Source organism: Gossypium hirsutum, chromosome D05 (genome assembly GCF_007990345.1).
Source record: "Gossypium hirsutum isolate 1008001.06 chromosome D05, Gossypium_hirsutum_v2.1, whole genome shotgun sequence".
Taxonomy (NCBI): Eukaryota; Viridiplantae; Streptophyta; class Magnoliopsida; order Malvales; family Malvaceae; genus Gossypium; species Gossypium hirsutum.
Window position 1 is genome coordinate 54,993,033 of NC_053441.1, and position 11,810 is coordinate 55,004,842.

The 11,810-nt window shown below is 33.3% G+C and overlaps 1 non-coding gene and 1 pseudogene across 1 annotated transcript; one reads left to right on the forward strand and one right to left on the reverse strand.

Annotated features, from left to right (window-relative positions):
* On the forward strand, positions 1-7,452 carry LOC107902402 (terpene synthase 10-like; annotated as a pseudogene).
* On the reverse strand, positions 6,946-7,052 carry LOC121218021 (small nucleolar RNA R71). The gene has a single exon (XR_005914293.1). It is a non-coding gene; the product is annotated as a small nucleolar RNA R71 (small nucleolar RNA).
* Positions 7,453-11,810: the final 4,358 nt, after the last annotated feature.

Genomic DNA, 11,810 nt, shown 5'->3' on the forward strand with positions numbered 1-11,810 from the left:
AACAAATAGCCCATCCAAGAAAATAATATGTGACGGCCCCAAATGAGCTAATATATTGAAGATTCACACAGATTAGCATTGTTTCGATGCGTTCTCCGTACTAAGTAATAACGACTGTCTGAGCAGTAGGTTGAAGTTTCGGAAATGGCTTTTTGCATGTTTAGTTCATTCTTGATGAGCACTTTCCCCATACACTCAAAATGGAAAAGCTTCTCATACGATGGGTCAAGCTTCCATAGGTTAACTATTTTTTCTGCCTCATAAAGTGATCTACAAACAAAACTTCTTTTGAAGACGGCATCGTAAGTAGACGATCGGCTAATTACCATCCTCCTATTTGGGATTATGATTATGTTCAGTCACTCAGAAGTGATTTTGTACAGGTATATCTCAAATTCTTAGTGCATATATATATATGTGGCAGTTGACACCATTTTTGTTTTGCTCTTCCTTTTTTTCCTGATAAAGCTAAATTTGGAGCAAGCTAACAAAACTTGTTGCGACCCATGCGTATAGGATGAATCATACAAGGAACGAGCAAGAAAACTGAAGGAAGAAGTGAGGATGATGCTTGGAAATGTGGTGGATCCTTTGGAGAAACTTGAGCTCATTGATACCTTACAAAGACTTGGCTTGTCCTATCACTTTGAATCTGAAATAAATAAAAGTTCGAAGAATACAAGTACTGATCGCATCAGTACTGTTGCATGGAAGAAAGACAATTTATATGCTACAGCTCTTGAACTTAGACTGCTTAGACAACATGGGTATAAGGTGGATCAAGGTAAAAACAAAGATTAAAAAATTGGATGTATCAATTTATATCTAATTTAATGATATTTAACATTGAATTATTTTCATCCACTAGATGTTTTCACTTGCTTCATGAATGATGTTGGAAACATTAAATCAAGCCTTAATCAAGATTTTAAGGGACTGCTCAACCTGTATGAGGCTTCATACCTCTTGTTAGAAGGTGAAATAGTGCTGGGGAATGCAAGAGAGTTAGTAGTTAAACTTCTCGAACAATTTTTGAAGGAGAACCCTGATCATCAATATCTTTGGATGCTTGTGGACCATGCCTTGGAGCTTCCTCTACATTGGAGGATGCCAAGGTTGGAAGCCAGATGGTTCATAGACGTGTATGAGAAAAACAAGGACAAAAATCCCATTATTTTTGAGCTTGCTATATTGGATTAAAACATAGTCCAATCTATGCACCAGGAAGATCTTAGATATGCTTCAACGTTAGTATGCCTACTACATACTAGTTCAAAATTAACTCGCATATGCCTCAACGTAAGTATGACTTTGGTGGTTTTTTTTTTTTTTTTACTTGTATTATTTAGATGGTGGAAGGAACTTGGTCTTGGCGAGAGGTTTAACTTTGCTAGAGATAGGCTGATGGAAAACTTTTTATTGAGTGTGGGAATGATAATTACTCCTCAGGATGGAAAAAGTAGAAGAATTCAGACAAAGATCAATGCGCTAATCACAGTTATAGATGATGTTTATGATGTTTATGGAACCTTAGATGAGTTGGAGCTCTTCACAGATGTTGTTGAGAGGATTGCACATTTAATTTTACATGGTCCTGATAATTCTTACCAATGTTTCGTAAGATTTAATATATATGTTGGTGTAATTTCAGATGGGATATAAATTCAATACAGAGTCTTCCAAACTATATGAAGATATAATACCATGCTCTTTACAATTCCATAAATGAAATGGCTTTTGACTCTCATAAGGAACAAGGGATAGATGTCATTCCCTTCCTCAAGAAACTGGTATTAAACCAATTTCAAGTCTTTCTCTTGCTTTTCCGTATCAACTCTATCTGATTTGTGTTATTGATTCAGTGGACAAATCTTTGTAAATCATATTTGTTGGAGGCAATATGGTATTACATTGGATATACGCCAACCCTGCAAGAGTACATTGATAATGCTTGGATTTCAATAGCGGGTTCTGTAATTCTTGCTCATTCCTTTTTGTTAACTGATTATATAACGGAAAAGGGATTGTACAACATCCAAGAAGGTTACTATGATATAATATATAGGTCCTCAATAATTGTACGATTAGCAAATGATTTAGCAACATCATTGGTAAGCAATATATAGTTGTAAACTTGAAATTTCCATTAATTAGTTAATCTAATTGTGATATGCTTTCCTTATTTAATTTTTTTTTGAACTAGTATGAGCTAAAAAGATGTGATGTTCCTAAATCAATTCAATGCTATATGTACGAAAGTAGGGCATCTGAAGAAGAAGTTTGTATGCATATAAGGAAGTTAATTGATACAACATGGAAAAAGATAAATGAAAATAAAATGGTTAAATCTCCTTTCTCTCCAAAGTTTATTGAAATTATTATCAACCTTGCTAAATTGTCTTTATTGATTTACCAAAATGGTGATGGTCTTGGTAACAAAACTAAGGATATAGTTTTATCAATATTTGTCCACCCAATTTTTTTACCCAATTTTTGTACCCAAAAAATAGTTAGTTTTTTAGTGTAATGTGCCAAATCATTTTATGATCTTTTAGTATGGTGTACAATAAACTTTTAGTAGTGTAAGGACTATCCTAGTACATGTTGTTCCCCTTTGCTTTTGATGGTTCCTGCTTCTCTTTATATCCTGTTATGTTTATGGCTCCATTAAGCATTTGCTTGGAACTCCATTTTTATCAGATGAATGCTACATGTTTGCCCAGAAAAAAAAAGAAAGAAAAGAAAAGTGCCAAACATACCACATGACCATTTGACTAAAATAAATTTTATATTATTATGCAAATTTTATTAATTTATTCTTAGCTTTTCAATTATATTTTAATAAATAATAGAATAATTTTATATAATTTTAAATTTTTAGTATAAACCATTAATATAAATTATTTGACATCAAATAATCAATTTAAGAACAAAAAATAAAGATGTTGAAAATTTTGATTAGTCATATGTTAGTTACTAATCCTTAGGTAAAATGGCAATGTAATAATAACGACCCAATTTTTAGTGGTGCCAGAAGTGTGGTTTTAGAATCTCATTTTCGTAAATTTAGTCTGTAAATACTAGATATGAATATTTCTATAGCTGATATAAAAATACATTAAAAATTGATTCAGTAATTTAACCGAATTAATAGGTAATTAAGGCTTAGGAATTAAATTGTAAAAGTACAATCGCTATAGAATTTTAATGGACAAAATGCTTGAAGACTTCAATAGCAAATAACCAAAGGGGCAAAATGGTTAACAAATTGTTATAAGGTGAAATTCAATGGATGAAGATATCAATATCCATTAGTTTTAGTTAATAGATAAATTAGATTAATTAAGTGATAATTAAGTTAGCTTAATTAGGCTTTAATTATGGTATATTTATAAAAGTAAGTGGGAAAACTTGACAACCATTGTCATCTTCTTCAATCCACCATCAAAGTAAGAAGAAAACCCTTCCAAATAATTGAAACATTCAACCATTAATTGGGAGGTAAATTCAAGTCCTTTTTGTTATAATTTCTATAGATTTGAGGTCATGAGAGCTTGATTTAGCTAGTCCATGTACCAATTTGTTATATTTTTAAAGTTTTAGAAAATTACCATTATTGATTTCTTGAAGTATTAGACTTTAAATTGATAGATTTTAAATAAATGTAAATTTAATTACGGAATAGACTTTAAAAGGATTAGATTGTAAATTTAATTAAACTTATTTGTTAATTTTGTTACATTACAGATGAAATTGAATAAATGTAAAAAATTTCATGAAATTATGTTACATATAGAAAGTAGAAGGTCCCTAATGAGAATACATGAAATCAGATTTTAATCTGAATCTAGAAATCGAAACTTACGCCTATCTCGAGTTTAGGGGCTAAATTGAATACAATGTAAAATATGAAGGGAATAAAAAAATAGAATTAGATAGGATCATTCATATCATGAAATAGTATGAAAAAGTTAAGTATTGACTATTTATATAAAATAATTGTTTAAATCAAGATTTGGATTAAAGTGGAGCTAATAGGGGAAAAGCTGAAATTGGGGATTAGTCTTTGAAGTATCCACTCTTTTCACATTTTGAATAGGTAAGTTCATATGAAACTTACTATTTTATGTTATGTTATATTATTTGTGATTTTGTATTTGATTTCATTTATATATGTTTTTACAAGATTAGAACATTTGTGAATTTGGCATGAATGCTAGTATGGATTGAATTGAAATGTTACGTGGTATTTGGTCATAATGAAATTGTATAGGGTACACAAGTGAAATTTTGAAAGTGTATAGGACTTGTAATTGAAACATGCAATCACCTATAAGGTACAATAAGAAATATGAACAATTATAGGGATGATACTAAAATATGTGAAATGGATGCCCGTGTGAACTTAGTAAAAGATTAGGATACATTCGGCATGCCAATAGGGTCTTGTGTGCGCTTGTATGAGGATTATCAGAGATTTTAACAGGATCCAACATTCATTGCGGATTGTCAAGTATTATGTGCAACAGGTTTAATTAGACGAGTAACTTGATGTGTCATGATATAGGTTTAGCCTAGATGGGTAACCTGATATAATTCAACTTAGATGAGCAACTTGGTGTGGTGTAGTTTGCCCGTGTATTCGAGTCCATTTTACAAGGGTTCATTAGAGGAAACGATATAAATGAACTTGGAAATTTGAAAAGAGGATGAAATATATATGGCAATAATCAACCGTAATTTGGTGTAGCAGATTAAACTAGGTTTCGCACATTAGGAGCTTGAAATTATGCATTATCATTAGGATTTAATTATGTTTTAGTAATTTATTTTCAATTCAATAAAATGTGCAAATTGAGTCTTTTATTGACCTTATGGGTCGAATGAGGGCTAAAGGTGAGCTAATGAACTTTATAAGTGTACAAGAGACCTTTAGAAGGCATATTAAATAGATACTGGTTGCTATGTCGCAACATGGAATGGTCAATGTTGCAACATAGGGAGAAAAATGGAGAAATCACGAAACTGTCTTCGTTGCCGCAACACAGGCTAAGGGTGTCATGACATACCCTAGAAGATATCCCAAAATGAGTATACAGACTCCTATGTCACAGCATAGCTCCTAGTGCGTCACGAAATTGATTCTAGATAGAAATTAAATACGAGCTAAGGGGCATTTTGGTCTGCACAATCAAACTTAAAGCTCGTGAGCGTCAGTTAATTAGGGTTAAGGACGATAGCCACCTAAGGTCTATAAATAGACTTTTTTTTGTCACATGTAAAAGACACCAATTACTTAGTTTACGATTTCGCTTCTAAATTTTAGTTTAGTTTTCTTTCTTGTTAGGTTTTGGTTATTTCAAATTTGTTCCTACTTTATCTCGAGAGATTTGATTTGTGGAGACGATCAAACTCTGTGGATTCGATTTATTCTTAATACAAATCAGACATTTTCTTAAACTATACATTCCAATCCATTTGTCATGTGTTCTATTTGCATCAGTTCCATATTTTTTTATGAAAACCATAATGAACTAATCCTTCTATAAGGGATTAGCAAGTGGAGGTATGATTCATTAACTGTTTTGTAGGGTTACTCAATGAATTAGCTGTTTGGGAAAGGAAGAATTTAAAAACCTAGGCTTGACAACCCTAGGAAGTGATCAAGGTGGAAATTAACCCAAAATTGGTATGGCCTATCCATGAACACCTTCACCCAAAACCAGTCTAGACTGTGAGGTCGGAAGATAAGTAGTTCTTGCTAACTCATTATTTGAGTGGAAGATCAAAGGACCCTGCTGGGATAGTGACTAGTTGATTGACTAGAAGCTCAAAGAAACACTTGATGGAGATTACCGAAACAAGCTAATCACTAATAATCAATATTTGATTTTTTTCTACTATTTTATCTCTTGAATTTTATTTTCTTGTGTTATTTTACTTTATTATTATAAAATCTTAAAAACTCTCTTTTATTTTACTATCATACTATAACTAAATTAGAGTACTACTTAGATCTTACGGTGTTTAGGTTAAAATTGATCTAGCACTCACCTCTATTGGGTATGATCCTCGGAGTACTCATCTACTCCGTAGTAACTATATTACAACTAGATCCATATATTTGTGGATACCACCTTAAATATCTATATCTTTTACTGCAGTATTCATCATCTGGACGTTAGTATGTCTGGAGGCAGTCAAGTTGTTGGAGCCATTGCTGGGGAGACAACATTAGTAGTTTGATTTTAATTTTTGTACTCGATAAGGATAATTCAGAAATTTTTAGGTGATAGATGCAATTTTTATTTCTTTATTGGCACTAATATTCTCTTTCTAGGTTTAGTGTATGACTCATAGTAGAGGAATACCTACTGTAGCAGTCACAAATTTAGAAAGAATAATTCGAAGAAATCGTCGACAACAACAACAGCAGTAGCAGATGCAAGATCCACCACCACCTGCTGAAGCAAACATATCACGCGAAAATGCACTGTTTGATGATGTAACGACAATGCTGTAGGAGACCCACAAACTCCTCCGCAGTTACCCGCAAATGTACGCATGGCTTGCAATGAACAAACCCTAAGAGACTATGAATTACCAAGTCTGGACATGTTCAAGAAAGTATAACGAGGCTGACTATTATAACAACTAATTTTAAGATTAAAGCGACAATGATTCAGATGATCCAGAATAATCTGTAGTTTAAGGGCACAATGATAGAGGATCTGAATCAATACTTAAAACGGTTTCTCCAACTTTGTGAGACTCTTAAGTATAATGAGGTCACCAATAATGCTAGTTGTCTTCGGTTGTTTCTCTTTTCTTTGATTATTAACACCGTTTCTTGGTTAGTTTCGTAGGCACCAGGGTCTATCATGACATGGGATGTGCTCGTTGGAAAATTTCTTGCAAAATTTCTTCCCTATTAGCAAAGTTATTCAACTAAGAAAAGAGATTGCTATCTTTAGACAGATGGAAGGAAAAAGGTTTTAAGACACTTGGGAATGTTTTAAAATGTCAATTTAGAAATGTCTGCACCACGGATTTCCTGAGTGGATGCATCTGTAGATGTTTTATAATGGGATGGTTGTGAATGCAAGATCAGGACTAAACAGAGAAAAAGGAGGAGCCCTTATGAATAGAATGAACAAGGACGTGTACGAACTCATTGAGAACTACGTGTTGAACTCCTATCAGTCGGCAATTGAACGGTTTACATATGGCCAGAAAATTGCAACGGTAATAGCTATTCAAAAGGATGATAAGTATCAACAATTAGTGGATAGACTTAACCGTATCAAATCTGCGAACAAGGCACCATCTATGTGTGGAGGAGACAAACTGCTCCTCCATTACATCAACAATAAGGGTGGAAACCCCTATTCAAATACATACAATCCCAGCTGGAGAGCTCACCCAAACCTAACATGGGGAGGAAACCAATGAGGAAGTAATAGTCTGAACCAAGTTAAAAACACTAGCTATCAACCTCCTTATTTGCAAAAACCTCAAGATAGGGCCAACCCAAGTGACCATACTGCATGTGGTTAACGTATGGATAGAATCAAGGGAGAAATGTAATGAATGAGAATGGACATAAAATAGGTGTAATCTAAATGCACCAATTCAACCAAAACATTGACTAAACATGAAGATCAAATGAGCCAATTGATGAGCATGATGGGTGACATCAAAAGGCAAATTGGCACGAGTATTCCTAGGAATAAAAATAATAATCATGAGAGAGAAGGTAAAAAGCACGTGAAACCAATAGCACTCCAATCGGGCAATGTACTGAGTAGCCCAGAAAACCCTACTCCAGAGATAAATATGGAGAATGCTGATGGTTCTCAAGAGAAATACCTAGAGGCTAAAGATGAACCAAAGTTAGAGGAGGTAACCGCATCAGCAATTGAGCCAGAAAAAGAAGTAACTAAAGATACTACCGTTGCAAAGATCCTATTCCCTCCAAGACTAGAAGAAAAACAAAAGTGGGATGAATATGAGTTTGTAAGTTTCCTAAACTTGTTCAAAACATTAAATGTTAACCTACCTTTAATCAAGTTAATTGAAAAAGTTTCTAAGTATGCCAAGTTTTTAAAGTAAATTATGTCTAGGCGTAGGAAAATTAAGGTAGTTGAACAAGTTAGTCTAAGCGCTTCTTGTAGTACTATTATTTCAAGAAATTTTACTATTCCTATAGATATAGGGAGCATTCATTTTAATAGAGCTCTAAGTGATTTAGGAGCTAGTATTAATTTAATGTCTTTATCTATTTTTGAAAAACTTGAATTAGGGGACCTAAAGAATACGCGGATAACACTACAGTTGGCTAATAGGACTTTAGTACATCTGAAAGGTGTATTGGTAGGAGTGTTATCAAAGTGCATAGTTTCATTATCCCAGTAGGTTTTTTGGTTCCAGATTTTGGAAAAGATCAAGAGATACCTATCTTAGTAGGTAGACCTTTTCTAGCTACTTCTAGGTCCACTATTGATTTAGAAAAAAAATGAATTAACCATGAAAATTAATGGTGAGGCTGAAATCTTTAAATGTGACAATCAAACGAGTGAAGAGGAAGGTAAAAGGAAGTTAGGGGAGTAGTGCAAGGGTTTATTTGTTTCTAACACTCCCAAGTCATGGGACATACTTCCTCTAATGCATGTAGGTAAAAAAAAAGATTTAAGGAAAGGATTAAGCAGGCAAAGGTGGAATGGCACGATAGAAAATGGACTAATACTAATAGAATTGAAGAATTATCCTTCAATGAATTGATGATACTATCCAATGAATCCGGTAGTAAGACTTAAATTATTTAAATTGATGCCAAAATTTTGTAAATTATTGTATATTTAACTAACTGTTTAGTATAGATGTTAATTTTTATTAAATTTTCATTTTATAGAAACCGTAGCACTCGATAAATTGAAATTTTGAGTAAAAACAAAACCAGAGTCATAATACAGGGATCTTGTGTCGCAACACCAAGGGCGGATTTAAAAAAATTAAGAAAATTCTTTTGATGTCGCGACACAGGCTTCCAGTGTCGTGACACCAAAGCTACTAAACTCAAAAATCCAAAATCCTAGAATGTGTCATGACATCGAACCCCGATGTTGTGGCAATGGTCAACTTCTACGAATGTGGCAACATGGAACCCCTGTATCATGACATTGTTGCAGTTTTCTGCAGAGTTTACCTGACCCATTTGCACAACCCGACAACTTAAACCCCACTTTACCAGATTTTTAACCATCAAAACACTTATTTTATAACCTAAAACCATATTTTACCTTTAGTTTAACATCTTTTAATCACCTAATTTCCCAAAACCTCCCAAACTCCATAAACCCTAAAATTTATTATTCCTTTTTTTCTTTTAGATTTGTTTGGAAAATTTTCTTCTTTTAGTCCTACTTGGTGTAGGAACAGACAGAAACATCTCAAGGAACGATGAAGAAACAATTGTGACAAGGAATCTAGTGACTGACACGAGGTTATGGGTTTCTAACTCAACTTTTATTGTTCCATTGAACTCACTTGCTTGAAATTTCATTAGTTAGTAGAGCTAAACACGCCTCCTAGAAAAGTTAGACGAACTAATGAACCAGAATCATTGATGATTCCAAACCCCTCTAAATTCCCAAACCTAAATATTGAAAAATATTTTGTTGAACTTCAAGGAAAAATCTTTATACAGGAGAGGGGATTTGATCCGTCCATGATTTTTTGTAAGGAAATATGGCCTTTGGTTAGGTACCATAGGTGGAAACATTTTTTGACAATCTCGAAAGATAGTGTTGTGGTCTCTATTGTTCAAGAGTTTTATGCATCTTTACGGGACAAAGAGTCTAGAAACACTGAAGGCCATATGTGGGAGATGGAACCTGTTCGAGGGAAAGAAGTGTGAGTAACCCCTAGAATTATTTGCTACTTTTATAATGCCCCAAACTATGAAAAAGATTTTTTCAATGAAACTGATTTAGAATATGTTTCGGACATAGATATGGATAACAGTATAAACTTTTTTATTTAGATTTCATTGTATGCAATTTTACAGAAAAAGCAGGTGTGTATCAGAAAATGGATCCACCAATACATGAAAAGATTTATTAGTCGCTAGAAGGTAGGAGTTTTCTTTCCCCACTTAGTGTCGGCCTTATACAAAAAGGCAAGTGTACCCATGACATCCGTTGAGTAGTTTTTGAAATCTTCCCAAAGTATTATTAAAGACACCTTGTTCCAACAATAAATAGAGCTTAGAGCCAAACAAATAAAAGATTGGAACAAACAATAACAAGAAGCGATAGCTACACCAACTTCATCATAGACACAAGCTCAAAAAGAAGTTGATGGGACTAGTCATCCAAAGCTAGACTGGATGGTACACTGGATGCAAGAATCAGGGCCAATTTTTCAAGAAATTACTAGGTAAAACAACATCTAGGTCCCCAATTATACATTCGACATGTTTGGGCCAAAAAATTTAGAGTAGGAGGAAGAGGCGTATAAGAGCAAAGAGGAAGGAGAGCATGAGGAGGAAGAAGGAGATGAAGAGATGGATTTTGAGGAGGATGGTTAAACATTTTATAATTCTATTTTTAAAAGACTTGTATTAAATTTTGGATGATTTTAATTTAAATTTTGTAGGAGTAGGATTAATAGCAGCTTCTTAGTTATGTGGCATTTTGTTTAAGTTTTCTACATAGGAACCCAATACGAATGAGATACAAACAATTCGAGGTCTACACGATCAAAGGAGGAAACACCCATCATTAGCAGTTAGAGTGACACGATTAATTGGGTAATTTCTTTCCTTATCTTTTTATGGGTTGCACATTGAGAACAATGTGTTTACTAAAGTGTGGGGGTAACATAGAAAATTTGTTTTAAATTTTTACATCTTTCTTTAATTTTTTTTTCTTTTGTGTGCTTGAGCTTGTAGAAATACAATTGATTGGTTAGGAGCACGTACATAGGTTGCTTGTGTTTACAAAAAAATTTAGCATTATGTTAAGTGATTTTAAATTTTTTATTATTAGACTACTAAGTTCTACATGTTACATTGTAAATAGGCATTAAGCAATCGATTCTACCAAATGATATAGAAATACAAGGAAACGAGCATGCTAGTATGAATGATAAATGGTTGAATTTGAGTTTGTTTGATTGACTAAATTTGTTCATGTTGAGATGTTTAAAGGATGACCTAAGGCATTGTTTGGAATGTACCCAAAGCCAAAAAGTTTACCTATATTTATTCACCTTTAGTACCGAATTTTGAGCATGTTAACACTTCTTGATGAACCTTATTACAAAACCCACGCTTGAAAACGTTAATTTGTTTTTGCCCTTTTTCTTTGGTCTTGCACCACACTAATATAGATATTTGACCATATGTATTGAGGGTTAAGTAGATACATCATGACGGATTTTGTTAAAATAGAGTGAAATTGGAAAGATTAGTGTGATATGGGAACTATAAGGTAGCTTGAAAGTGTAAAATAAAAAATAAAAAATAAGATCTATACAAGTAGCAAAAATTCTTGAAAATCAAAAAAAAATTGTAAGTGAGATGAATTGAAAAAGAAAAGTGACAAAGTCACAACAACAAGAAAAGCTCGTTTGTTAATGAACAGAAACTCGTAGGCTAGATGTAGTTACTATGTCATGCTATAATTTCCTACGTGGATAAACAAGGTAGGTAATAGAAGGAGAAATAAGGCGGCGAGTGGGTAATGGGCATTAAAGGGGAAGAATAGGGATCAATATGATGTGCCAAACTATTTTCGTGTTTGTAACCC